Source organism: Lissotriton helveticus, chromosome 4_1 (assembly GCF_964261635.1).
Source record: "Lissotriton helveticus chromosome 4_1, aLisHel1.1, whole genome shotgun sequence".
In the NCBI taxonomy this organism is placed as follows: Eukaryota; Metazoa; Chordata; class Amphibia; order Caudata; family Salamandridae; genus Lissotriton; species Lissotriton helveticus.
The window spans coordinates 107,986,640-108,013,866 of NC_136063.1; the positions used below are offsets into that span (position 1 = coordinate 107,986,640).

Sequence of the window (27,227 nt, forward strand, 5' to 3'; positions counted from 1 at the left end):
ATCTCTCTCTCAGAACTCGATATCCCAGTTCACCCGCAAGGGCAAGCTGGAAGCGCCGGAAGCTGGATTTCTCTGCAGCGTCCGTGGGCTCTCATCAGCTGGGCTCTCGGCAAGTAGTCGCTGCTCCAGATTCACCACCACCGTGTCATTGCTTAAGGCAGCGTTGGTATATTTATACCTGAAAGGTGCCGGGTTTGACGTAAGGATGGACATAAGACGTCAATAAAGATGTCATTAAGAACTGGTCGTTCTTACAGTATTACAGGAGTTCTCGGACGAAATCAAAACAATAGCAGAGGGGATTTCCCAGGGTACCTGGAGGTTTGGATTTGTTTAAGAACTCGGTGTGCTTTCTAGGGGGCTGGAGGAATAGGCTTGCTTAATGTGACAGCATGCGCTATGACCGAATTATGAAAAAGGGTTTCTGTGCCGTTTGCAGGGATATTATTGATTTATAACCGATAAGTGCAAAGAATAGGATATTGATTCAGGTACCTTGATAAAACACACTACATCATCAGTCACACTTCTAACAAGTTGGGTAACCAAATGCCATTATATACATAACTGAAAACGTGGAGGCCTATTCTAACATTTCTCCCTCTACGGGATATATTCAGTAGATTTTTGCCCTTTCTTACAGATAGATTCATAGTATTGAACACCAATGAGACTATATTATTGCTTTTAGATTAGCGTTTTGAGCGACAAAGTGTTTGGTAACTGATAATGATATCGTACTATGAGGAGTCTACTATGGGGTACTCGTAAACGTTCCAAGGAATTCACGGGGGCCACCGTGGTCTGGGCGGTGGATGACTCAGGTGCCTGTGACGCAGCCCGAGCAAGCCGGTCAGAGACCCCTGACTGCAGCTCAGCTCACACTGAGCAGGCCCGAGCGAGCTCGGCAGCCGGTCACCGGACAAGCGGAGGCCGCGGGCGGCCGACGGAAATGTGTTTGAACAAACAGTATCCCAACAGGTATCATTTACTTAGACAATTACAAAGATATGCAAAAACATTATCATTGACAGACAAGAGACTCAGTATATCCGTTTATATGTGCCAGTGGCATCAAAAATGAACAAACAAATTAGCAAGGACAGGATTATCAGCACTGGAAGTTAAAATTACACAACCCAAGTTGTACTTGGTGCAAACATGGTGCAAGTGATGTGCATGACAGTGACGCAAGTGACAAACGTGCTCAGCGTGAACGGCGCAAGAGATACAAGTGTACAATATTTACAGTGATACAGTGTGACTAGATACTAAATAGGAACACATTGTTTTTGGTATTTGAAGGTGGTCACATTGTAGGTGGCGCCTTTTGAATGGGCTGGGGAGTCGACGACGTTTCGATCCAATCAAGTTTGGATCATCCTCAGGACAGGGTTGTAGAATGGAACAGTGCTGTAGAGAGGGGACAAGGGGGAGTGGAGTTAAAGGGAGATAGGTGCCAAGAATGGACATCAGAAAGCTCTAACTATATATTCCTGGAAGGAGGAACTGGAGTGCAGGAAGGTACTAGGATTGTTGTGGCTAACCGGGTCCAAGTTGTATTTTAATCCCTTTAGATGTATGGTTTAAGGAGAATCAAAGAGATATGACCCCTTGAATGGTTAATGGAAGCCAGGAGAAAAACGCTGTGCCCCTCGAGATAAGGAGCATGTGATATCTACGGTCCAAGGGGTCTACGCCAGCGTATCCCAGTAATATACAGAGCTCAATTGCAGCTTGCAAGTATATCTGGCTCGCAGTGAGGCTGGGGGGTTTGGGGAAGAGGGGAAAAGGAAAACCTTTAGCGCTGTCATTCTGAACAGCGTGTACGGCATACAGCGTGTATACTAACTCGGGGATCTCAGTATATGCATGGCATTAGCATTTAAGTTACCTGTCAGATGTAAAGGGGTGTTCCGGGGTGTCGACTCAATCGGAAGTTGGAATACGGTTGTGACCTAAGAAAGAGTAATAGACGGGTGAAGGAAGTCCGTCAATGACGTCCAGGGGCTCAAGGAGTGGAGTGACGCAAGGTAACATACCTGTAGGGCGTCTGTAGTCCCGTGTACAAGTAGAATTACGGACCAGGAATCGGCGGCCAGGGGCAATGCCGGGAATTGCGATAGCCAGGGGTTAAGTCTGTAAATATAACCAAAGGACTAATGAACAAATCAAGGGACGGAACAATGGCGTGAGCAATATCAGAGGGACGGAATCATGGCCGCATACCTCTAGTATCTTCAAGGGTACTTCCGGGTCAGTCGGGAAGCCTCGGGGCGTAGTCTGGGAAACAGTGGAAAACCGGAAAGAAGTAAGGTAAGGGGGTAGCTAATTCCGATGGGAGGCATTGTCAGACGTGACACAGGGACGAGGGGCGTATTGCACGAAGGGACAGACATGAAGCTGCTGACACGGCGAGGGAGGAGGCGTGTGGTAGGGCGGGGCTGGCATGTGAGCTGTCCCGAAGTACAATGTGTCCTGTAACATTCGGAGTCACAATTAAGGGCATAATCATAATAAAATGAATCACAATTAAGCGCATAATCATAATGAAATTGAGAAACTGGTGAAATACAGCAGTTGAGGCGATACATTGGTAAATAATGACAATTTAGATAGTTTGAGAACATAGATTCTTAACATTCAATATTTTCATATATAGTTCATCACGTGAAATTAAATCAGTAATACATTGAACAACGGTATCAGTGATAAGACTGTAGATTCAACACGTACAATATACTAATATATAGTTCAGCCTGGGGTCTACGGTCACAGTCAAGCCAGGGACAATGACAATAGGAGTTGCCTGCATAGGACAATCGGCAAGAACAATGACACAGTTAAGTATGAAGCAAACAATGGGGGGCAAAGACAGATTCATTAGTGGATGATGGACAGAGAAGCAGGTGTCAGTATGGGATAGTACAGTTGAAACTTAAATGGCAATAGTACTATTCCATTCGTCTAGGGTGTTGAGCCCTCGATTAACTGAATCACAGTTTGTCATCCACTTACATTCGCATCGATTGAGTATGTTGCGAATGTCACCTCCCCTGATTGGTAAAGAAACTTGTTCCACAACCTGCCAGATCATATCTGTGTCCTTATGTCCCTTCTCTAAGTAGCGTGTGACCAACGGTGACCAACGGTGCTGTGATGGTTTTACAGTTAATTCGGCTCTTGTGCTGGATAATGCAGTTTTTTACCAGCTGGGTGGTTTTGCCGCTGTACACCAGGTCGCAGGGACATTTAATGGCGTAGATGACATTTGTAGACCGGCAGTTAGTGAAAAGTCTCAATTTATATGTTTTGTTTAGGTAAACAAAAACCTTAGAGTTGACGGTAAGGTCACAGACCGAACAGTTTTGGCACTTGAAATGGCCAATAACAGGTGGGAGCCCCCATGCTGCTGTTAGAGTGTTTCTGTCGGTAGCTTTGTTGGGCCAAGTAATGGTATGTACCAGATGAGTAGCCAAGTTGTCACCTCTCTGGTATGAAAAAAGTGGTTGTTCTTGAAATGGTTTGAGTGCCCATAGTATTGGCCAATTTTTCTTTATTATCTTGGCCACTTGGTTGCTTGAAGGACTAAATTTTGATACAAATGGAATCCTCTTTATTGGTTTCTTGATTTGTGGGGTCAGCAGGTGGCAATACCAAGCCCTCTAACGGAAATGCAGCAGCACTCGTGGGTGCATGAAGTAAGTGTGTTTGCAAGGCAAGCTCTGGATGCTTACAATAATTAATTGATGTAGCACGTTTATTTAAAGTTCCTTTTGTAGTGCTTGCTAGAATTTGGAGCCTCTGCCTGCCAACAGTGTCCATTTTGGTGAGTATCAAACAAAACCAGCTTATTTACCGTGTTGGCAGCGCTACGTTACATGTCTGCACAGAGTGCGGCTTTTTTAAAACTCAAAATCATAACGCCCAATACAACACACCTCTCTTTTAATTTAATCTGTTTTGAACTAACTATACGTGTACCATGCCTCAGCCTCCCTCTCCCGAGGTTTGCCCAATGACAGTCTGTGGTGGCTCTGGCGACTCGAGTCAGCTGAATGTTGTTGAGTATTTATTAGGCAGCTGCCGAGATGGGGCCTCTCACATCCTGGGAGACTCGGCCGGGGTGCACATGGGACAGAGAAGCCATGGAGTAGGCTGAGGCTACTTGATTAGTTGCTAGGGAGGAGCAAGGAGGCCAAGACATTTACACTATGTGCCTTACTACTTACCTAGGATATCCAGACGCTCACTGCGACCTTCACTTCACTATTCGTGCCCTGTGCTGAGTTAAGACACACACACAGCCTCATACACAGCACACTTTGTAGCATTAGGAGTACAGGCATGAGGCAGACAAACAAACTAAACACAAGGCTATTTTCATGTTGTGCACAGTACAAACTAACGCAACAGGAGAGATTAATGTATGGAAATGTGCTCTCCCCGGGATTGTATGCAGTTAACACTTGGTTATTTGTAGCATTTATTCAGTCTAGGTAAACTCGTCTTCATTGCCTCATTTTGTTCGCGAGTGTCACTCATAGTCGTTGAAAAGTCACTCTTAATTCCACTGAATTCATGAAAAGGTCACACATAGCAATCTGAAACCTTGGCAGCTACTTTACAAATGGTTGCAACTAGATACAACCCTCTCTTCTACTTTCCCAACCTAGGTGATACTATTCGAGTCGCAAATACTATGCTTTCTACAAAACACGCGGTGCTCATCGCATTCAATTTCTCGAAATTATAGTACATGCGGGCGTCTTGCTCAACCCCACATTCAGTGCTGTAGTACTGTCCTTACTCTAGTGCTACCAAATAACCAGCCTCAGCCCTCTCAATAAAGCCGGAAGATATAGATGAGGAGATACACCCAAAATACCTACTCCCTCTGATCATAGTTGTAGTAATATGATGCCAAGTTAAAACGGAGCAGTTCTGCTAGAATCCAAGCTCTAAAGCGCCCTAAATTATCAAGCTTGCCTATTGTCTGCGATGCGGTTCCCAAATCACGATGGACCCCAGCTTTTCGAACGATGAATGGTAACTTCGCCACGAATATCAGTAGCTTTAAATCGACCCGTTTTGCAATCAAAAACGGCGCGAAACATTGTGCAAGTCTGAAAAACACCCGGAAAAGGTGATCATTCGCATAGAAATAGGAGTATTTTAGTACCCGATATGAGCGCCAAATTAAGCACCATAATAACAAGCAAAAACCGGTGGGATGTAAAAAATCCACTACGTAAAGGAACATTGTAATTCTGTCAGAGTATAAAGAAATGAGAGGTACCCCTTAACTGAATCAAGGGAAATGAGGTTCAAACACCTAAGAAAGATCGATCCACTTGATCTAACTTCACAATCTGGCACAAATATAAACAACTCATAAGTGAACAACTATATTAAAAACAGTATTTTTATTCAGTGAAAATGTTTTTTTCGAATAATGTTAAAAACACAGTATAATACACAATACAAAATAAAAACGATTGAACCATACAAAAGAATTGCAGTAAAATTAGACTAATACATAGTCGATTATGACCCGCATAATCACAAAAATAGACAGAAACATGTAAGACATAGAATTTGTTCAATACAATTTGTACATTCAATTTCCTATGATCTCACTCCGTTTTATACAAAGATTAAATCTGTATTTAAACAGAAGTGCTGGAATCCTGAACTGTACATAGAAAGTGCGTCGACGCGTTTCGATGGATACAGTAAATTACACCATCTTTTTCAAGACTTAATCTTTTTCTGTCATGTAAGTGGGGTCATTTGGATTTTTCACCCCTTGCTGTCAATTTAGTTGTGGTAGAAAAAGGCAAATCCTAGTCCGTTCTACCCTACTAAAGTTTGCTTGGAGCGGAGGACGTCAGGCAATAAAGGGATAAAGCCTTGTGAGCTAAATCGCTAAAATGTAGTTTTACTTCAGAGTCCTATTTGCGGTCTGTTGTGGTAAAACGCTGTCCTAATCTTGAGGACTTCTTAACATGGATCCGTATATAAAAGGATCTAGAAAATGGTTAAATCCTATTTCTGTCAAGGTCCCTGTTGAGTTGGGTTGCAGTCTGGTAATCCCAATTGTGCTCACAGGTCCAGATAGGCTTCTTAACTATGCCCGGCGTGGCGTCACTTCTGGGGTATTTTAGTTTATATTTAAAATGTATGTGATATATGTTTTTTTGTTTAAGTACTGTTTGTTTTTTAATAAATGTGTTACATTTTTAGTAGCAATAATTTTTTTTTAATTACATTTTGCATGTTTTAGTTCTGTAGCAGGTTGTGGGTTTATAGGGGAATAGGGTGGGAAGTAATTTAATTATAATAAACAAATGATTATTTTTTTATTCATTAATGTTTATTTAATGGAGATTTTATAGTGGTAATTGTGGGAAGTAATTTATTTGCAATTAATTGTTAATTGGTTGTTAATTAATATTAATTAATTTATTGGTAATTAATTATTGTAATTGTGTAAAAAAATGTAAGAGCAGGTAGTGGGGTTGATAGTGGTAAAGAGTGGGAAGTAATTTATTTTTGATTCATTAATAATTTGTTAATTTATATTAATTAATTGATTGGAAATTAATTATGGAAATTGCGTAATTAATTTTAGGTGCGGGTTGTGGGGTTTATAGGTGTAAAGGGTGGGAAGTAATTTATGTTTAATTAATTGATAATTAGTTGTTAACTAATATTGATTCATTAATTGAAAATTAAATATGGACATTTTGTAATTCATTTTAGGTGTGGGTTGTGGGGTTTATAGGGGTAAAGGTTTGGAAGTAATTCATGTTTAATTAGTTAATAATTAGTTGATTATTGATATTAATTAATTAATTGCTATTAATTAGTTGTTAAATACTATTAGTTTTTTTATTTAAAATAAGTTTTCATTGTGTAATTGTTTTACAGTTTAATTTTAGCTGTGGGATGTGGAGAATAAGGGGTAAAGTGTGGGAAGTAAATTAATCTTTATGAGTATTAATTTGTTTTTTAATAAATAATATTTCTTTAATTGATAATCAATTATGTTAATAATGGAAGTACATTTTTTTTACATTTAGATGTGGGTTGTAAATTGTGTGGTGTTATGGGGTAGGACATAAAAAATGTATATTTATGTAATAATTAATGTTGTTGTTTCTAAATCATTTCTAATTAAAATATGTATTTTTTGGAAATTATTTTTTATTTCATTTAACCCCTTCACTGCGGTGGCTATTCCGCCGCAGTGCTACAGGGGAGGGGGGCTGCGCGGCGCTCCCGTGCTCATGACGGAACCTCTCGGTCATGAGCCTCGGGTGAGCTGTGCGTGTGACGGAACGATTCCGTCACGGCCCTGCCCACCCAATAAAACCCTCAGCGCAGGCGCGGAATTCGCGCCGCGCAGGCGCGGCGAGCGGGCCGTGACGAAACCGTTCCGTTACAAGCACAGCTCACTCCGTCACAAGCATGCAAGGGGTTAATATAATATTTGTATATATTTGTCATATGTATTTAACATTATAATATGTATTTCTAAATGTTTAATATTAATTTAATTTGTATTTTAATTGTTAACATATTTATATTTTTTTATTTATTTTGATTTTTAAATACTTTTGTTGTTAATATTTTGTTTGTTTTTAATTTTGAACTGACTGGAGTGAGAATATTAATTCTTACCCATCCGCAATCCAACACTTTCCCTACTGTTGCACTCACTGGAGTGGGAATAGTAATTTTTACCCCTCCGCTATCCAACACTTTCCCTACTATTGCATTTATTGGAGTAGGAATAGTAATATTTATCCCTCCGTTTCCATCACTTTCTCTACTGTTGCACTTCCTGGAGTGGGAGTAGTACTTTTTACCCATCCACTATCCAACCCTTTCCCGACTGTTGCACTCACTGGAGTGGGAATAGTATTTTTTCCCCCTGCATCCAACACTTTCCCTACTGTTGCACTCACTGGAGAGGGAATACTAATTTTTAACCCCCGCATCCAACACTTTACCTACTCTTGCATTTATTGGAGTGGAATAGTAATTTTTACCCCTGCGCTATCCATCGCTTTCCCTACTGTTGCACTCACTGGAGTGGGAATAGTAATTTTTACCACTCCGCCATCCAACACTTTCCCTGCTGTTGCACTGACTGGAGTGGGAATAGTAATTGTTACACCTTCGCTATCCATCACTTTCCCTACTGTTGCATTTATTGGAGTGGGAATAGTCATTTTGACCCTTCCGTTTTCTATCACTTTCCCTACTATTGCACTCACTGGAGTGGGAATAGTAATTTTTACCCCTCCGCTCTCCAACACTTTCCCTATTGTTGCACTCACTGTAGTGGGAATAGTAATTTTTACCCATTCGCTATCCAACACTTTCCCTACTGTTGCACTCACTGGAGTGGGAATAGTAGTTTTTACCCTTCCGCTATCCAATACGTTGCGTACGTTTGCACTCACTGGAGTGGGAATAGTAATATTTACCCCCCTGCACCCAACACTTTCCCTACTGTTGCACTCACTGGAGTGGGAATAGTAATTTTTACCCCTTCGCTATCCAACGTTTTCCCTACTGTTGCACTCATTGGAGTGGGAATAGTAATTTTACTCCTCCTATCCAACACTTTCCCTGCTGTTACACTTTTTGGAGTGGGAATAGTAATTTTTACCCCTCCGCTAAGCTCGAGATAAGCGCTGCTGTGGGTACGCCTGTGATGTCTGCGCACTCACATCTATTATTGGTTTGATGAACAGACTAGATTTTGTCGCTAGAATTTGTGTTTGGCAATTGTGGAGGAGGCTGGCATTATGCACTCTGAGCTGCAGTCATTTATTAGACTTTAAAGTATTTCCTTCCAGTGAAATTTGATAACAGATCTCATCTCACTGTGCTGCCAAGTTCCCGTCAGACACAGTAAGTTCGTCTTTGTTTCTCTGACATGTTGTCATGGTATTCTTAAGAACTATTTTCAGGACGTTATTGAATTGTGAACTTACATTCCTTGATAGATTTTTGTTAAAGAGTGCCATTGATTTATTAATTATGTGTGCTGCATAGGCAGGAAGTCGGAGAAGTTATTATGACAGTGACATGAAGCTGAATTAATTTCTTTTAAAGTTCTGACTATATCCCATGTACGCCCACAATTGGCCAGTGTCACATTTTTCCCTGTTAATGCATGTTTTCATTTAGCCACATGGGTTAGCAGACACACATTGTGACATTTTATCTGTCACCTATGCCATGCATTCTTAATATAAGTTTGATGCACCTTGTCTAGACATTACAGAACGTGCACCGGATTTAAATTTATTTTAAACACAGAATAATTTTGTTAGCTTCATGTTTCTGGTTCGTCCAAAGTCTTTTATTTAATGTCCTTGTGTCAGCATGCATTTATAGGTTTTGCCTGCATTGTGCTTGCACTGTGCTTGTTTGGTTTTTCCTCTGCCCTTTACCTAACTGCCCCATAGCTGCACCCATTTCAAGGGCACTTGTCTGGGAAAATGTTTTTTTCTCTATGTCCTCCGCCCTTTAGCTAATCTACACGGTTAATATTGCCACCAGTAACAGCACAATATAATGCCTTTCTCAATAAACAAGTCATAACACTTTCACGGAGTTTCTGTAACTTATATTGCACACCTGCTCACCAAGCTACAACTTACAACAAAAAAACGATTTATTATTAATCATATAGGTGAAACCTATTGCATTTACCAATGCTTGCTCAAGATTACTGTTGTCGGCATCAGGCTGAGAGCTCTACTGACACGTTCTTACCAACTTCACAACTGCTGAGTTGGCAAAAAGGGAGGACTCATACAAAGATGTTTCATTGAATGATCTGACTCATGTGCTGTGCCGGATTAAACCCTGAGGAGGCCCCAAGGCAGTCGAAATTTTGCCCCGCACCTCGAAAATTATCTCCAAATATGTTTTAAATTTTACCAACCAACAATTTTAATACATAAATTACATTACACATACGTAGTTTGCACTAGTTTTTTTACAAACTGCCAGCTGCCAGAAGATGAGCTTTTAATAGACAAATTGTTATGTGAATCTGATGTCTCTGGTTTATGTACTTTAAGTTGTTAATGGGTACATAACATTAATACAGTATTTATTCTATAGAGTCTTTAATGTAAAGTTTTTGGTTCCTTGAGTTTATTTATTTTTTTCCTATTTTTTGGAACCAATATTTAAGAAAGCTTTATTTGTAATTTCTTTCAAGATCAAATCAATGTTATTTTAATCAGTTGTCATGGGGACCATAAAAAGAGTGGGGCCCATAGGCCGGTGCCTACTTTGCCTATTTCGTAACTCGGAACTGCCCCTGTGTTGTGTTTGTTGACTCAATGCCTACCCTGTGCAGAGGCAGGAATCCTCCTTGACAAGGAACCCCACATTTTTCTCAATGTTGATGGCAGCTCTGTGCAGTCTTTGAATACTTAGTGAAGACACATACACGGAAGAACTGCAAACGATGAAGTGGCTGAAAATAATTTAATCTCCAGCTCCCCAAGTCTTTCACACGTACCCCTCCCATTCTTAACCTGAAGTCCCATGCCCCGATGACTGAGGCGACTGGACTTTTTTCATAAGTCCTGGTGATTCAGTGTCATCATTCAACAGTGAAGACAAACTGGAATTAACACGGTGGGAAGAGGCAGTCTCATACTGGGAGGTGGAGAACACGGATGCTTTTAGAAGCTCTGCCTTAAAGACGTTACATGCTGAATCATCATTTATTCATTCATTCATTCATACTGGCAGTCGCCAGTAGGTATTAATAGTTATAAGCTTTATTTGCCTTGGCTATAACTTTGGCGTCTTTTGACCAATCTTCATGAAATGTTCCAGAAAAAGTGTCAAGGTGGCTTCTATTGTCATAAAAAGTTTGGGGGTCATCCGTGCAGTGAGGACCGAGTATTTGGGGCATGAAATAAGGTTGCGTTTGTAATCTTAATTCCCATAGGAACCTGTGGCCACACATACAGCCCAAACAGCTGAGCCGACTTACACCAAATTTGGCAGGGAGCTAGATGTTGGTTCCAGGAAGTGCGTTTCGCTTATTTGGTGTTAATCTGTTCAGCAGCTGTTGAGAAATTTAAAATGACAATTATAGTGATATCTCTGGCCGCGGATATTTCGTGGAGGTTTTGCGATGAATCTCAAATGCACGTGCCAACTGGAATGCTCTGAGTGACTGCACGCAACTGAACAGAAAGTTGCTGCTGCTAATTTATCTATTAGGAATGGTTCCTGGAGCCGAACGTTTGTGTGAAAGCCCACATAAGGGTTTAGGGTGGAAATACTCAGACCCCATGGTCGGGAAATGGGGGTGTTAGTGACACATGTTGTGTCCAAAATCAACTTTTTAATCACGTGCGATATTCACCACGACCGCCAGTGCGGGCCCCGTGTGCCATCGCGGGCACATCGTGACTATCAACGTTGTCGCGAATATTGGTGGAAATATAAAAAATATCGACGTCATCGTGACTATAAAAAATGTGAAGAAAAAAAAACAACGCTTATTAATCCACTTAAGAAAATACAAGCTTATAAAAATACCCCTTAAAGAACCATTTTAAGGAATTGGTAATATCTTCAACTTCAAATTTAAAAACCTTAAAAATTCAATAAAAAAATTATAGGTTAAGTGGACATTATAGTTGGGAAATAGAATTTGAAAAACCTTAGAAATTCACTGAAAAAACCAAAGGTTACAGGGACATTATAGTGAGGATATATCATTTAAAAAATCTTCGAAATTCACTGAAAAAAACAATGGGTACAGGGATGTCATAGTTAGGCTATTTCACTCGTACAAAACCAGAGAAATTCGCCATTTTTAGTTAGCTGGGCTAACTATAACTTACACCCCCTGAATGCACTGCTTGTGACCACACATATTACATCAATCAGGAAATGGTCAGTGACATCACTGATGACATCTCAAATGACATCACTTATGATAACACTGATGGCATCATCCACCGAATCTCTGATGCACCCCCTCACATCCCCATATAACCTTTCATACACCCACTCCAACTTCCACACTACCATTCTCAAAACCAATGACCCATACTAGTACTTACACACCCACTCTCAGATTCATAGGTCTACAAACATCCACTCAGTCACCCATAAAGCCACTCATACACCAACTCACTCACTAATACATCCATTGATATATCCATATCCACTCATGCGCCCATTCAACCACTCACACACTGTCAGTCACTCATAGAACTACTCACTCACCTAAAGAGTCACTCACACAGCCATTTACTCACCTTTACAGTCATACACGCTCATTCCCTTATACATAAAGATACCAAAATGTACTCAGTCACTGACACAAGCACACACTCACCCATACAGCCACTATCCCAATCCCTCACTCACATATACACTCATATACTCCAACACTAACTTATACTGCCTTTCACATATCCAGTAACTCACCCATATACGACTGACACATTATTTCACTCACTGACACACCCATACACACACTCAGTCACCTATACAGCCCCTCACTTACCCACTCACTAACTCATGCAGCCACTGACTCCCCCCTTACAAACACATGCAGGCAGTCACACACCCACTCTCAGAGACACTCACACACCCATGTAGGTACTCAGAAACCCAATCAATCACCCATACACCACTCATATACCCACTCATATAACCAATTAGACACCATCTGACAGACTGATTCAGACATTCTCAAAACCTAGTCACTCACCCATACATTTACTGAGACACCTACTCACTCACTTATACAGTCAGTCACCCAGTGAATCCTTCATACAGCCACTGATTCATCAATACAGCTTGTTTTATATATATATATATATATTTAACAGTCATAAACATGTTAAAAATTCTCACAGTCACTGGATGATGTCATCAATGTTGTCACTGACCATGTCATGAGTGATGTAATATGTGAGGTCATAAGCAGTGCATTGCTGGGGTGCAAGTTATAGTTAGCTAAGCTAACTGTAACTGCTGAATTTCTCTGGTTTTGTACGAGTGAAATATCAACCGAACTATAACATCCCTGTATCCTTTGGTTGTTTCACTGAATTTCTTAGGTTTTTTAAATTCTATTTCCTAACTATAACATCCCTGTAACCTTTGTTTTTTTAGTGAATATATATATAAAGAACATACATCAGTCTGGCGAGCAATACTTTTCCTTGTAGTTTATCACCACCTAAATCAGAACTAAAACTAAAACAACTTGTTTTGCTGGAAACACCTGTATTTCCAGTAAATCATGTGACTTAGCTCCAGCAGGGTTTATTGTTCCAGTAAATTCTGACATGAAACAGACAAGCTGCAAGCATTCCTTCATTGCATTATGAATTATGAAAGGTTGTTTTAGTTTAAGTTCTGATGTAGGTGGTGGGTGGGGTTACAGGCCAGGCATATGCCTATAAAAGCTGTCAGGGAGTGAAGAGACAGACACCGCCAGAGGAGAAGGAGCTACCACACGGATGCTGACTACACAAGCCCCTCTTGAGCTGAACTACAAGGAAAAGAAGAGCGCAGAAGAGGTATCCTTCCCGGGGGGAGTATGCGAGTGAAGAGGGGGGTATTACTGCTGTACCAGGGTGAGGGGCCACCTCTCAACCTGAGAGCTGACATTTAAGGTGAAGTGCTTGTACATTCAGGCCTTTCTCTCTGAGCAGCATCTCTTTGTGGGCTGAGATACAACGCTAACTACAAGTCCCAAAATATAGCGTCATGTTGCCTAAAACTCAAGACACAGGGCTGTGTAAGTGGGCTGTAGGAGGGGGCGATGTTTGTATTACTTTTTCTTCTCTTTTATTATTTGATCTTTAACACTTTACTTCTTCTCCTACACTAATCATGAAGAACAGAGGTGCGCCCCATGGGTTGTTGTATGGAAAGAGCTGTGTAGCACACAATTTTGAGCTTCTTGGCACTATTCTTAACATTTTAAAACAAAGACATATAGTACCAGGTGCTTGACTATCAGCCTTTTTCTTCAGAATATTTATAGCACTCTGTGTTAGCATCTAGGAAAAGTTGCATCCTCTGGATTGCCTTCATCCTCCACCTTCCTTCCATGTCCCTTTTAATGTTTTATTTTACTTTCATTGTAATGTATTCATCATTTTACTCACCCCATTCTGTGCTTCACCTTTTGGTGCTAAAGTTTCACATTAGTGATTACTGGATTGATTCTGTCACTAGTTAGCTTTATCCCCTTTGTCATCTGCTGCCCTCATTTATAGATTATACTCTGTTTCTCTATTTTCCCTGCACTCCTCTACAATGGCATAGCTAGACCAACTGCCAACCAGCACGGACCCTAAGTTTGCGGTCGGTTCATGTAAGAGTGGTTGGGGGTGGCAATGGATGGACGACTTTTTGGGGGAGGGTCTGGTGGCCAAAGGACGACCTGTTCTTGGGGGCAGGGGGATGGTGGTAGTTGACATACACGACTTGCTCACCTCAGCCGCCCCCGAAAACAGTGCTGCCCAGGGCTTACTGCTCCCGCTTCCCCTAGCTACACCACTGCTCCTCTTCTCCTAAGAGGTGGGCTCTTTTGCATGGTTTGTTTACTTTATATTGTGACTCTGAGTGCTAATACAATTTCATGGCTTGAATATGGCAAGGATAGTTATTTTAAATTAGTTTGCCCTGGTTTGTTCGTCCTACCAGAAAGTCAAGGGTGATATTATCTGGATGCTTTTATGTCATTCAGATCTGGTGAATAGGAAACTGGAGCACTATCCATGCCCTCTGTAAGATCTTGGGCCCAATGTAGGTAATAGTGAAATACCGAATTCTAAATACCGAATTTTATCGATTCGGTATTCAGGAATTGGTATTTCATATGTAGGTAAGAAATCGGTAAAAAATATCAAATCCTTAATATTTGTTATTGCCGAATCGATAATAACGAATACCTACCCATTCATTCCTATGGGCTTGGAGGGCCATAGGAATGAATGCGAAGACATTCGGTATTACCGATTCGGTATTACCAAATCGGTAATACCGGGAGGTATTTCAAGGGTGCCATGCACCCCTGAAATGTGCATGTCTGCACATGTGGCACACATCCATGCCCTAAGGGCATGGATGTGTGCCACATGGCACTTAAAAAAAAGCAAGAAAGTGCTTTTTTAAAGGAATTCGGTAATTACCACCAACTTGAAGTTGAAGGTATTACCAATTCCTTAAATGCAAGGCCAATAAAGAATCGGTATTAGGGAATCGGTATTTACCGATTCCTTATTACTGATTCCTTCCCTACATCAGGAATGGCTAAATACGAGTCAGTAACTGTGAAATTTACCAAATATCACCGTTACCGACCGGTATTTGGGCCACCTACATCGGGCCCCTTATGTTTGTTGTTGTGCCAAATGTCTGGACAACAGATAAAATCGATACTCTCTGCCGATGTGATGGTTGTTGCATTCAAGAGACTATGCACTTTTTGTTTGTCCTTTCTATTCCAATATTAGTAAAAGATTTTTAAAACCACTTTGTACTGGGTGGAATTTTAGGCAAGCCAGGCCAGCCCTGCTACATTTGCAGATGCTGACTAATTTTCGAACCTGGCTTTATGTTGCCTGAATTTTAGGTTGCAGCCTACCAGACAGCACAACTGTCTTGTTTGCTAAAGACATCTTGGGGACTTTCAGAAAGCTGACCTAGGGATGCATGCCGCCCGTTGCATACCATTGGGGGAAACATCCTTTACAACGCAACTTTTACCACGCAGTGCCTTTACGACGCAACTTTTACAACACAAACCATTACAACGCATTGCGCTGGGGGGCGCTCTAGGATAGGGAATGTGTTTAATGTACTATCCAACACCTTCCCTACTATCCACGGGGACTGGAGTTGGAATAGTGAATTAAACAATTCACTATCCAGCGCCTAAAAGCACTATGCGTTGTAATGGTATGCGTTGTAAAAACAGCGTTGTAAAAGCATGCGATGTAAAAGCATGCATTGTAATGTCATACATCCACCATTGGCTTTATAGTTTGTAACTCACATTTTCTGGCTTTCTATTTTTTGGCTATATTTGCTTTAGGCACTCTATGTTCAGTTCGTCCCTCCCATTGCCTAAACTGTTTTCTGTATTCTTTCACGAATCTGCTCTCTGTAAAAATGCCTTTAAATCTTATTGTTATCTTGTCACATTTGCTGTGTATTCAAAGACAGAGGTCAAATGTCAGGCGCTGTCTTTTGCTAGATACTGACAGTGGGAAAGATTTTTTTTTCTAGCACACTACAACATTTAAATGAACTGTGTAAGTATTTCAGAATACATCAGAACTAGGAACACAAATGTTTAATATTTTTTGTTATTTCTGTGTGTTGGAAACACATACTTTAATATGATCAAAACAAATCATTACACTAGGTGATGCAATTTCCACACATTTTCGTTTTTGGAAACTCTATTCTAAGCCAATGAATTCTTTGTCACTGCACTCTACACCTCTCCAGTCTAGGCCACACCATTCGACTCTGCACAACTCCACTATATGTCACTGTACTCTATGCCAAAACACTCTGCGCCAATGCACTTTTCTCTATAACACTCACCTCTATGCCCCTGCACTCAATGCAAATCCACTATATGCCACTCTAATCTACTCTACACCACTTTACTCTAAGCCACCTCACTCTATGCCACTCTACGCAAATGCACTCTACCCTGCACCACTCTACTCTCTGCCACTTCACTCTACTCTGAAGCAATCTACTCGACGCCACTGCACCCTATACCACTCCACTTCACTCTATGCCACTGCACTCTACGCCACTCTACTCTTAACCACTGCACTCTACACCAATGCACTCTAAACAAATGCACTCTATGCCACTGTTCTCTGCATCACTGTACTCTACACCTCTTTTCTCCACTCCACACCACTGCACTCTGACAATCTGTTCTGTAACACTGCTCACTTTGCCACTGAACTCTACACCACTATATTCTACACTACTCCATTCTATGCCACTGCACTCCATGTTACTGCACTCTACGGCATTATACTCTACACCAATCTATTCCACTCTACTGTGCGCCACTCTATGCCACTGCACTCTTTGCCACTCACCTATAATCTGTGCCACTGCATCACTCAACTCTACACCACTCCACTCTGCACCACTCCTGTCTGTGCGTCTCCACTCTTCTATGCACCACTCTAATCTACTACACTGCATTCTATGATGTTGCATTGTACGCCACTGAATTCAATACCACTACACTCTACACCACTATACTCTACAACACTCTATGCCAATGCACTCTACACCAGTCCACTCTACTGTTTGCCACTCCACTCTACAACACTCTATTCTACTCGGTTATCTGTCACTCCGCTCTACGACACTCCATGCACCTCTCCTCTATGCAACTAACGTTTAGCCATGCTAAACAGCAGCCACGCTGGTGTACAACTTGACTAAAACATATTGGCAAAGCCAATAGCTCTTGCATAGGCAAGACCATATGGCTTTGCTAATGCTTGCTAAAATGTGCTGTTAGAATGAGAAATTCAATTATTTTAGGTTAACATAATGATTTTAGCATTGCTTTCATATTTTGTTAAACTTTTAATTGTTGTTTGTTGTTTGAACCCAAATACAGCTTACTATGTACTTGATTCTTGTCTTATTTATTTGTATTTTTACTGTATTGAAATATTTTTCTTTCATGGTTTACTTGTTTTAAACGAATAAAAAATATTGATTGATTGATTTATTCTGAGTGTAACTCTTTCCTCCTTTTCAGGCCCTGTGCACCTTCCTATAAATGTTTCCAGATAAATGGTTTCAAAGTGCAGATGAGTGACATTCTACTGCCAGTTGTATGACACTTCGAGTTACGCTTTCTCTCAGGTAATTCAAAGTAATGAACGTATTTGTGGTCTCTCTGTGAGTTTTCTGTTATTGCATCCAGACGTGTCACGAAACAAAGACCATACATAAAATACAGGCCAGACCTATTGATAGCACTTAATTTGTTAAAGAAAGAGTGCTGGTACCCGAAGCTGTACCCTAAACCCACAACCGGTGTAATTACACATTGGCCAGGGGCATAATAAATCCCCCTGCAGCCTCGTGGTACAGGGGTTGGAGGCCCCAAAAATACCCATACTGATGTGAGTATGAGGGGCCCCTTCAGCATAGCTTGCAGGGGGCCCCCTCACGCTTTGTTACGCCAATGACATTGGCATGCCGAATACTAAGGCAGGTAGTTTTAAATCCACTTCATGCCTCTTTAATCCACTACCACACACTCTATGCTCCTGTATCCCACTCTTTGAAGACTCCTATTTTCTTCTTTTGTGATGTTTTGCCATCTTTCCCTTCCTCCGCCTTTCCGATTTCTGTCTTTTTCCCTCTCTTGTGCGCAGTAAATATCTGATGCAGAAAAATAAGTGCCAGTCCCCAAAAATAAGTGCAGATGGCCCCCATCTGCTTAAATTAAGCTCTACCTAATGGCATCACCAATCCTTTTTTAGCAGTGATGGCTGTATAAATAATTACAATGATTTGTTGTAAATGGTTAGAATTGAAAATGTTTTAATTTGGAAGTTATTATACTAAGGTCTGTGGCAGCCCCCTGTGCTCTTGCACCCTCCCCCCCTGCTCCCCCCACCCGCAGGACCTCGTTATTGAAGGCAGCACTGTTACGGATATGGATTTCGTGATGGAAGTGTTAAACAGTTTCAAGAATTACCCCTGAAGAAGAGCTTGTGAAGCTTCGAAATGCATTGGGTTTTTAATAAAGGAATACTGCTATGGATGAATCATGCATTTCTATTGTGTTCTTAATAGAGGTCTGGATGGGCACTTCTTGAGCAATTGAAGCTGGGAAAGAGCATGCTACCTTACATGTGGATCAAACCATGAAAAAGATTTTTTTGAAAAAACTGGAGTAAAATTGAAAAAATGGAGTAAAAGGAAGAAAGTATTTTGGAAATATCGTAATTCTACAATTTTGCTGTGCAACTGGGTTTGGGGTGAAATGACGCCCCATATAGTATGGTTAACTATCACTGTGCCACCGGGTGAAGGCACAAATCCAGTAAATTAGCATGCACACTTTAATGATTTTGGACAAATAATGGATGAATTGTGATTAGTAGGGTGTGCATCCCATCACCGTTTGATGTATGACGCAGCATGGACCAGCCATAAGTAGGTTGCATAGTGCCCGCTTACCCCCCTGACTTACCTGCCACCAGTCCTCCGACAGGTCAAGACCCATTTCCAGAGCCTCATGGCACCCTCCTCATCTCTCCCCCTCTAGTGGGCGCTCCCTCTCTCACCCGGTTCTTTTCTCTTTCTCTTTCAGATTTTTTGGGTCATTTCTCTCATACCCTGTGCCTTTTCTCTCACTCTTTCTGTAACTTTTGTGCCATTTCATTTGCTCTCTATGCCTTTGCTCCCACTCTCTGTGGAACTTTTGTGACATGTCTTTCACCATTTCTATGACTTTTGTGCCACTTCTCTCATTCTTTGGGCCTTTTCTCTCACCTAATTTTTATGCTGTTTCTCTCCCACTTTTGGCCTTTGCTCTTGCTCTGTTTGCCGTTTCTCACTCTTCTGACATGTTCCGCTCTTTGTGCCATCTCTTTTGCCTCTCTCGCTCTCCTTTTCGGACTTTTCTTTGACATCTGTGCTGTCTCTCTTTCTCCTTTCTCTGCGCGGTACTCCTTCCCGTGCCCCTTTCTGGCCTTCTCTACATCATTCCCTCCCACCGTCCCCTGCCCTCCTCTTAGACCAACTTAATGGCGGCCGCAGTGCAGATGCGTCAAAGGCATGCCACAAGTTGCCCATCCCGCCTGGACCATACCCAGCACTACAACCCCCAATCCTTCTCTGACCCACCGCAACCCTTCCGCTCTCCTTTACGCCATGAGCCCCAAACATCAATCCACCCTCTGCTGGCATGTCAAACCGCACAACATGAGGGAAGCTTTCACCTGATCTTTCTACCACTTCAACTGCACCACCACTCCTACAACTCCAAAATCCACTAAACCCACACTCACTCAAATACCTACTTGCTCAGCAAGCAAATCAAAGAGATTTGGGACCTGCTGGGCGACACCCTGGACCGCCTCTTCCTAAGTGAAACATGGCTGGCCAAAGCCCAATGCCAGACATCCCTGCAGCCATCACCACCAGATACAAGATCACCAGGCATGACTGCTTAAACAGCCCCAAAGAGGATTTTCTATAGTGTCTGAATACTCATTGAACTGCACCCCCTCCACAGAATCCAGAACAAACTACATGGAACACCTCAACTGTAAAATACAAATCATAGAAAACTTTGCCCTGGGTGGAACCCTGGTCTACGTCCAACCATCGCTCCACTAATCCTACAACACTTTCATTTTCCTAAGAGACCTCATCTTCTACCTAGAAGACTGGACTGACCCCAACTTACCCGTCCTTCTAGACAGCCCCAGACACCTGGGACTAACCCAATGCACCAAAGAGCCCACCCACGATGACAGACACATCCTCTATCCTGTCTTTACATCCTTCAAGAACATCACAATCAACACATACAGACCAGTCACCTGGACCGACCAAACGATAGTCATTTTCACAATCAACATCCATCAATGCAAAAACCCCACCCTCCACAGCGTGCCCAGCTCACCAACACTGGAACAACCTAACCGAGTTGGATTGGACACCCACACTCTATGAGAGCAAACTGGAACACATGGGCCTCCTAGTATGCAACACTGAAAACTTTAACAAGTAGATCGCTAACTGCACCAACAATCTGGCTCCCAAGAAACGAAGCAAGACAGCCAAAAGTAGAAAGCAAGCCAGCTGGTACATGGAAGTCCTCAGAATGGCAAACAACTGGAAATAGAAAACGGGCCATTGTGAAGTGGAAAAGACACTACCAAAGATACCAGCGAAGGTACCACTAGATAATCTGTGAATATAAAAGGAAGGCCCTATTTGAACAAATAAATGCGAGCTGCAACAGCAGCAAACAAATCTTCCTGCTTGTCAAGGATTTCTCCACCCCCACAGCTGCTGCTGGCAACATCAGCCCAACTCCAGATCCGTGTATCAACATTTCAAACTTCTTGCAGCAAGAACGCAACCATTGCCCCACAAGAAGACCCCTGAATCTCACAAGAATCCTTCCATTGACACATGAAAACAGCACAATCACAACATGGGACCCCATTTGTACAGAGGAAACCACAGCAATCATGAAGACTACACACTTCAGGCCCTGGCTGATCCCTGCCCCTATCACGCCTTCGACAAAGGAACAAGCCCTATCAGTGAGTTCCTCCCCCTCATCCTAAACACCATGATCAGCACTGCCATCTTTCCAGAACCAGAAAAGCATGCAGCCGTCAACGCCCTCCTAAAGAAGGCTGCTGTCAACTAGACCAAAGACGCCAACCATGGACTGATATCCCTAGTCCCTTACAAAGCCAAGGTCATGGACATACCAGCCACAAACCACCTGGATACCCTCATGGGTGATAAGTGCGCTACAAAAACACTGTAAACATAACTTAACACAAAGACCAACAGTGTCTCAATCACTCCAGTTCTCCCCTCCTTACCACTTTCCTCTGCAGTCTCTCACAGTTAGACACTTGCACTTTTCTCCTCATAACGTTTCTGAAATCTTCCATCTGCATATCTCACACTCCATCTCCTTCCTCATCATCACCGTCTTTTCACTCTGCCATGCATGTACCTTCTTGTGTTGCCCCCTTTTACCGCCCACCCTTTTATTCTCTTCCACCGATGCTTCACCTGTAAACACATCTTTTTCTCTGATACTGTCAATATTTCAACAGCTGTGTGCTGCCTTCACACACTTTCATATAAAATGGAAATTACAATTGGTGCACATGTGACCATCGTACTGAATGCTACACAGAGAAGCCAAGGACGGCATGAGCATGTAGCCTGAAAACCTCTTTTACCCACCAACAGCCATTTTTAGAAAATCTCACTGCCTTGATCTCCTACCCAAGAACTCTTCATTAAGCCCCTCTTGCATACCCATCCATAACCTGAACTCACTCAGGAACTTAGAGACATCTCACTTCAAAGTATAAATCAAACAAGAGTCACATGTTGAATGGAAAACATTACAGAAACAACATCAAAACCTTAAATATTAACAGAAGCATCATTGACATGGATTACCTTAAAGGTTTACGCCATTGTTGAGAACTTGATCAGGGTTGGCTAGCTGAGTCCCTGCAGCAGTTTGGGAATGCATGCAATTTACCTAGGAATATGTCCAGTGTACAATATAAAATTACAGACGAGTGTTACATTGTGAAAAACTTCAAAGAGTGTATCCAATTTTCAAGTGATCAGTAATGCTGCTCTTGCATGTTCAGCAACAAAAATGTGCATGACACGGAGATGAGTAATTATTTCTTGCATTAGTTAAATTCACATTTACTTGTCAAGTCTCCCTGGACAAAAAGTTACTTCACAACTGTTTTACAAGTTAACCTACGTACAGCCCTTCTAACTCTGATATATTTTAGATTACAAGGGCCCACACATTTTGCATTTCTTATCGGTCTGAATCGCTATTTCAGACTGTTAAGAAATGAAAACTGTCTTGCGGTACAAATAAAAGCATATGTGGCATCAAAAAATGAGATTTCTACCTAGTAGAAATTGCATTTTGGGAATTTCCTATTTGCGATTCGGTAGCCGCATGTCCAGCGGAATTCCTAATTGCGACTAGTCACAAAAACAGCATTTAGGAAATGCAATGACCAGAATTTGATCTGATGGTAACCAGTTGCAAACATTCACAAGCATTGGTAAATGCATTAAGTTTCGCCTATGTGATTAACAATAAGCTGTTTTTGTTGTAAGTTTTAGCTTGCTGAATAGTTGTACAATATAAGTTACAGAAAGTTTGTTAAAGTGTTATGACTTGTCTATGTACAAAAAGGCAATATTGTGCTATTACTAGTGGTACAGTGTGGGTAAGTAATAGCAACATTTTTAAAACTGAAAGAGGGAAATAATAGAATAAATTGATGTAGTAGCAATAATATGTTTCGAGGAGTTCGGATTACTTTAGGGCCCGGTGCCACTGCACCTGCCACACCATTGAAATCATGCCCCTAGTACCTGCAAGATAACTGCATTTGTGAGAGCCTGTTTAGTAGTAAACTATAGCAATATTTGGTGTTTAGAAGAGCTATGACAACGTTTGGTCCTGGTACCACTGCACCTGCTGTGCCATTCAAATCATAACCCTATTGACTGTAAGGTAACTGCACTTGTGGCTGCCTGTTTAGTAGTAAAATATTGCAATATTTAGTGCTTAGGTGAGTTCCTAGAGATTTGGGCCCCGGTGTCACTGCAACTGCTGCACAATTGAAATCATGACCCTAGTGCATGCAAGGTAACTGCACTTGTGACAGTGAAGTAGTGTGGCTCACTGGTTAGAGGCGGCAGACCCGAGAGCAGAGGACGGCCCGGGACCAGGGTTCGATTCCCGGCGCGGCAGGTTTCTGGACCAGGGTCAGCGGACTCGACAATTCTCTCGCCTCGGTGCCCACTCTGATCAGCGATCACACTCGGCAACTCTGGGCATTAGCTTGCCTCATCTTCACTAACGGCCCCACCAGACCGCTGGGGATGCCTGGTCTCACCCTGGAGATACCCATTAAGGGACCATCTCTCAGGGAAGCCAGGAAGGGTTTTGCAGCGGTCGAAGCGCCTTGGGACCCTACGGGTAAGTAGTGCGCTATATAAATGCCTATACATTTACACATTTACATTTACTGCTTATTTAGTAGTTTAATAAAGCAATATTTAGTGTTTAGAGGAGTTCTGACAACTTTTGGGCCCGGTGCCACTGCATGTGCAGCATCACGGAAATCATTGCCTGTTTAGTAGTAAAATTTAGCAATGTTCTGTGTTTAGTGGGGTTCCTAGAGCTTTTGTCCCCGGGGCAACTGCATCTTCTGACCATTCAAATCAAGCCCTTTTTAATAGAAAGATAACTGCAATTGTGTCTGCCTGAATAGTAGTAAAATATGGCAAGATTATGTGTTTAGAGTAGTACTGACAACTTTTGGGCCTGGTGCCACTGCACCTGCTGCACCATTCAAATGATGACCCTGTTGTCTGCAAAGTAACTGCACGTGTGTCTGCCTGTTTAGTTGTAAAATATAACAATATTAGCTGTTTGTGGAGTGCCTAGAGCGTTTGGTCCTGATGCTATTGCGCCTGCTGCACCATTCAAATCGTGACCCTTTTGCCTGCTAAATAAATGCACTTATGACTGTCTGTTTAGTAGTACAATTTATCAATAATCTGGGTTTAGTGGGGTCCCTTATAACTGTTGGCCCCAGTGCCACTCACAATTCGAATCTCTTTTATCTGCAAGGTAACTGCAATTGTGACTGCCTGATTATTAGTCAACTATAGCAATATTATGTGTTTAGATGCGTTCTGGCAACTTTTGGGCCCAGTGCAATTGCACCTGCTGCACCATTCAAATCATAACTCTGTTGCCTACAAGGTAACTGCATTTTTGGTTGCCTGTTTATGAATAAAAAAGAGCAATGTTAGGTGCTTAGTGGGGTGCCTGGAGCTTTTGGTCCCGGTGTCACTGCACCTGCAGTACGATTGCAGCCCTGGGACGCCCCAGGGTAGGCATCGCGCTATATAAATTATCTTTTCATTTCATTCATTTCATTTAATTTCAGTTGCAAAATATAGCAATATTAGGTGTTTATGACAACTTTTGTCCCTGGTGCCACTGCACCTGTTACACCATTCAATTCATGACCCTAGTGCCTGAAAATATAACAATAATTGGTGTTTAGTGGGGTGCCTGCAGCTTTTGGTCCAGGTGCCACTCCACCTGCTTCACCATTCAAATAATGACCCAGTGGCCTACAACGGGTTTAGTGGAGTCCCTAGAGCATTTGGCCCCGGTGCTACTGCACCTGACCATTCAAATCAAGTCCCTTGTGGCTGCCTGTTTAGTAGTCAAATATAGCATAGCTTTTGTATTATAACTTTATTTTTATTGTGCAATGTTTATTACGACATTAGGAATTTGATCGTAATGACCAAATAGATTAAGTTGAAAACATCAATCCGATAATGCCTACTACATGCAAAGAACGATACTGAGGCATGAATAGCATCTGTTACCAAGCATGCCAAAACCACGCATGGCTTAACAACGCAGTCAGTACCATGACTGCCGTTACCACGAGTTTCATTACAAAGCAAGTCATTACCACGACTTGCTTTAGGGAAGAACAGCTGGACTTTGGAATAGTTTAAATTACTTTTCTGACTCCAGTTCGTGTATTAGTAGGGAAGGTGTTGGATTTAAAATCCAACACCAGTCCAACACTGGATTCCCTAAAGCAAGTCATTGTAATGATTTGCGTTGGAAAGGAACTTGTGGTAATGTCGCAGTTGTGGTGCTGATTGTGTTGTAAAGGCACTACGATGTAATGCCTGCGTTGTAGTATATTATTCTCATGAATAGGAAATGCCAGATACATTTTAAGGCTACAGCATCTGCTTTACACAACTCAGTAATAAAAAGCAAGCATTCCAGCATACTGTTAGAAGCGGTCTGCCTTTTCCGTGGGAAGAGATCTTATCTTGACATTGAATGGGGCTTAGGCAGTGCAAACAACTTTATTTAATTAAAAAAAAGTTCCACACAAAAGCGAATGAACACAGTAATTCGGTCTTGGGAACTGATAATAGCCCTCTTTTAAGACATATTAATATAACGCGCTGTGCAGGTAAAATCCTAAAAAGGCACCCAAAACGCAAAAGGTTCATTCAGAATGGCGGAGTTGAAAATCCTGGCAAGGAGGCTAGTTAAAAGATCATCTTGGCACATAACAGAAATGCAGATAAGAACAATGATTTTCATAACGAAACTTCAAACGTTTATGTCACACTCTACAAACACCATTCCCAACTATAGCACTACAGGGAACGCCAGAACTCACACGACTCCAGATAATCACATGAACTATAAATGTCCACTCTCACTCATGACCAGTGCTGTGGAGCAAGCCCAGATCAACCATTATTTCAGGCAATATGAAGCACAATCGCTGACCCAATATTGCAAATGAGGATGCAGCTGCAGCACGTGGACGCAGCTCCACACCAAAGGGTACTGCCATCATCTAGTTTCTAGTCAGGTCCAGGTTTATTAGGAGATACCTTACCTCTTTAGCATGTCCTTAGACTATATTTTCAATATATATCAGCTGGACTTGGAGACCAACCTACACCTCCTGCAGGCCGCTGAGGATACACTTGGGCCTATCATTGGTGTTAGAACTTCCATCCTTGTCTCTTTGTAAAATTACTGCCTGCACTGCATTTTTTGTCATTTGCAGATTCCAGATGGACATCTGCACACCATGTCACACCATCTTTCTTAAAGGTTTTGAGCCAGGTAATGAATGCCTTCATTTCTGTTGCCCCCCCCCCCCCACACATTTTATTTTAGTACACCCCAGATGATGAACGTTATCAATGCAAAGTTCTATAGGATTGGTCCTTTTCCTGAAATGATTGGGATGATGAACTGCACATACATGCCACCTAGAATATCTGGGGCCACAGAAAAACTCTACAGAAACAGTAAAGCTCAAAATGCCATCAATGTGCCGGTGGTGTGATGCAGGCCTAATGTTTACACAGTCTGCACCCAATTTTCTGGATCCACTCAATTCATAAACTTTATTCGATTCACATAAGAATCATAAAAGTCAATTAATACATTTCAGAACATACTTTAAAATTCATTTAGAAGCAGTTTTTAAATTTGTACAGTAAATTAATAACATACATTGATTAATAGGGAAAGTTATGGCCCATTGCTTATTCGATCAGGTTCAAATAATCATGAAAAATAAAGCAACAGTATACATGAGCAACAAAACTGATATTGGGAGCCAAAATTAGCTATACCGTTTTCTGATCATGAGTGACACACGTATAAAATTTAACATTGCACAACAAACTTCAGGTGTAGACAAAGCTAACAAATGGTCGTAGCCCTCTTTATAATGGCAAAGTTGTTTTTCCTTAAGGATCGGCTTAATGAACCTCGTTCTCGGATCCTTATATAAAGA

At 41.7% G+C, this 27,227-nt stretch overlaps 1 long non-coding RNA gene across 1 annotated transcript in view; it reads left to right on the top strand.

Annotated features, from left to right (window-relative positions):
- The first annotated feature begins 13,511 nt into the window (after positions 1-13,511).
- Positions 13,512-27,227, top strand: part of LOC144827044 (uncharacterized) — a 46,321-nt gene continuing 32,605 nt past the window's right edge. The window contains exons 1-2 of the long non-coding RNA XR_013609991.1: positions 13,512-13,598; positions 17,843-17,949. This is a non-coding gene — a long non-coding RNA (uncharacterized LOC144827044). The remainder of the gene's footprint in view (positions 13,599-17,842; positions 17,950-27,227) is intronic.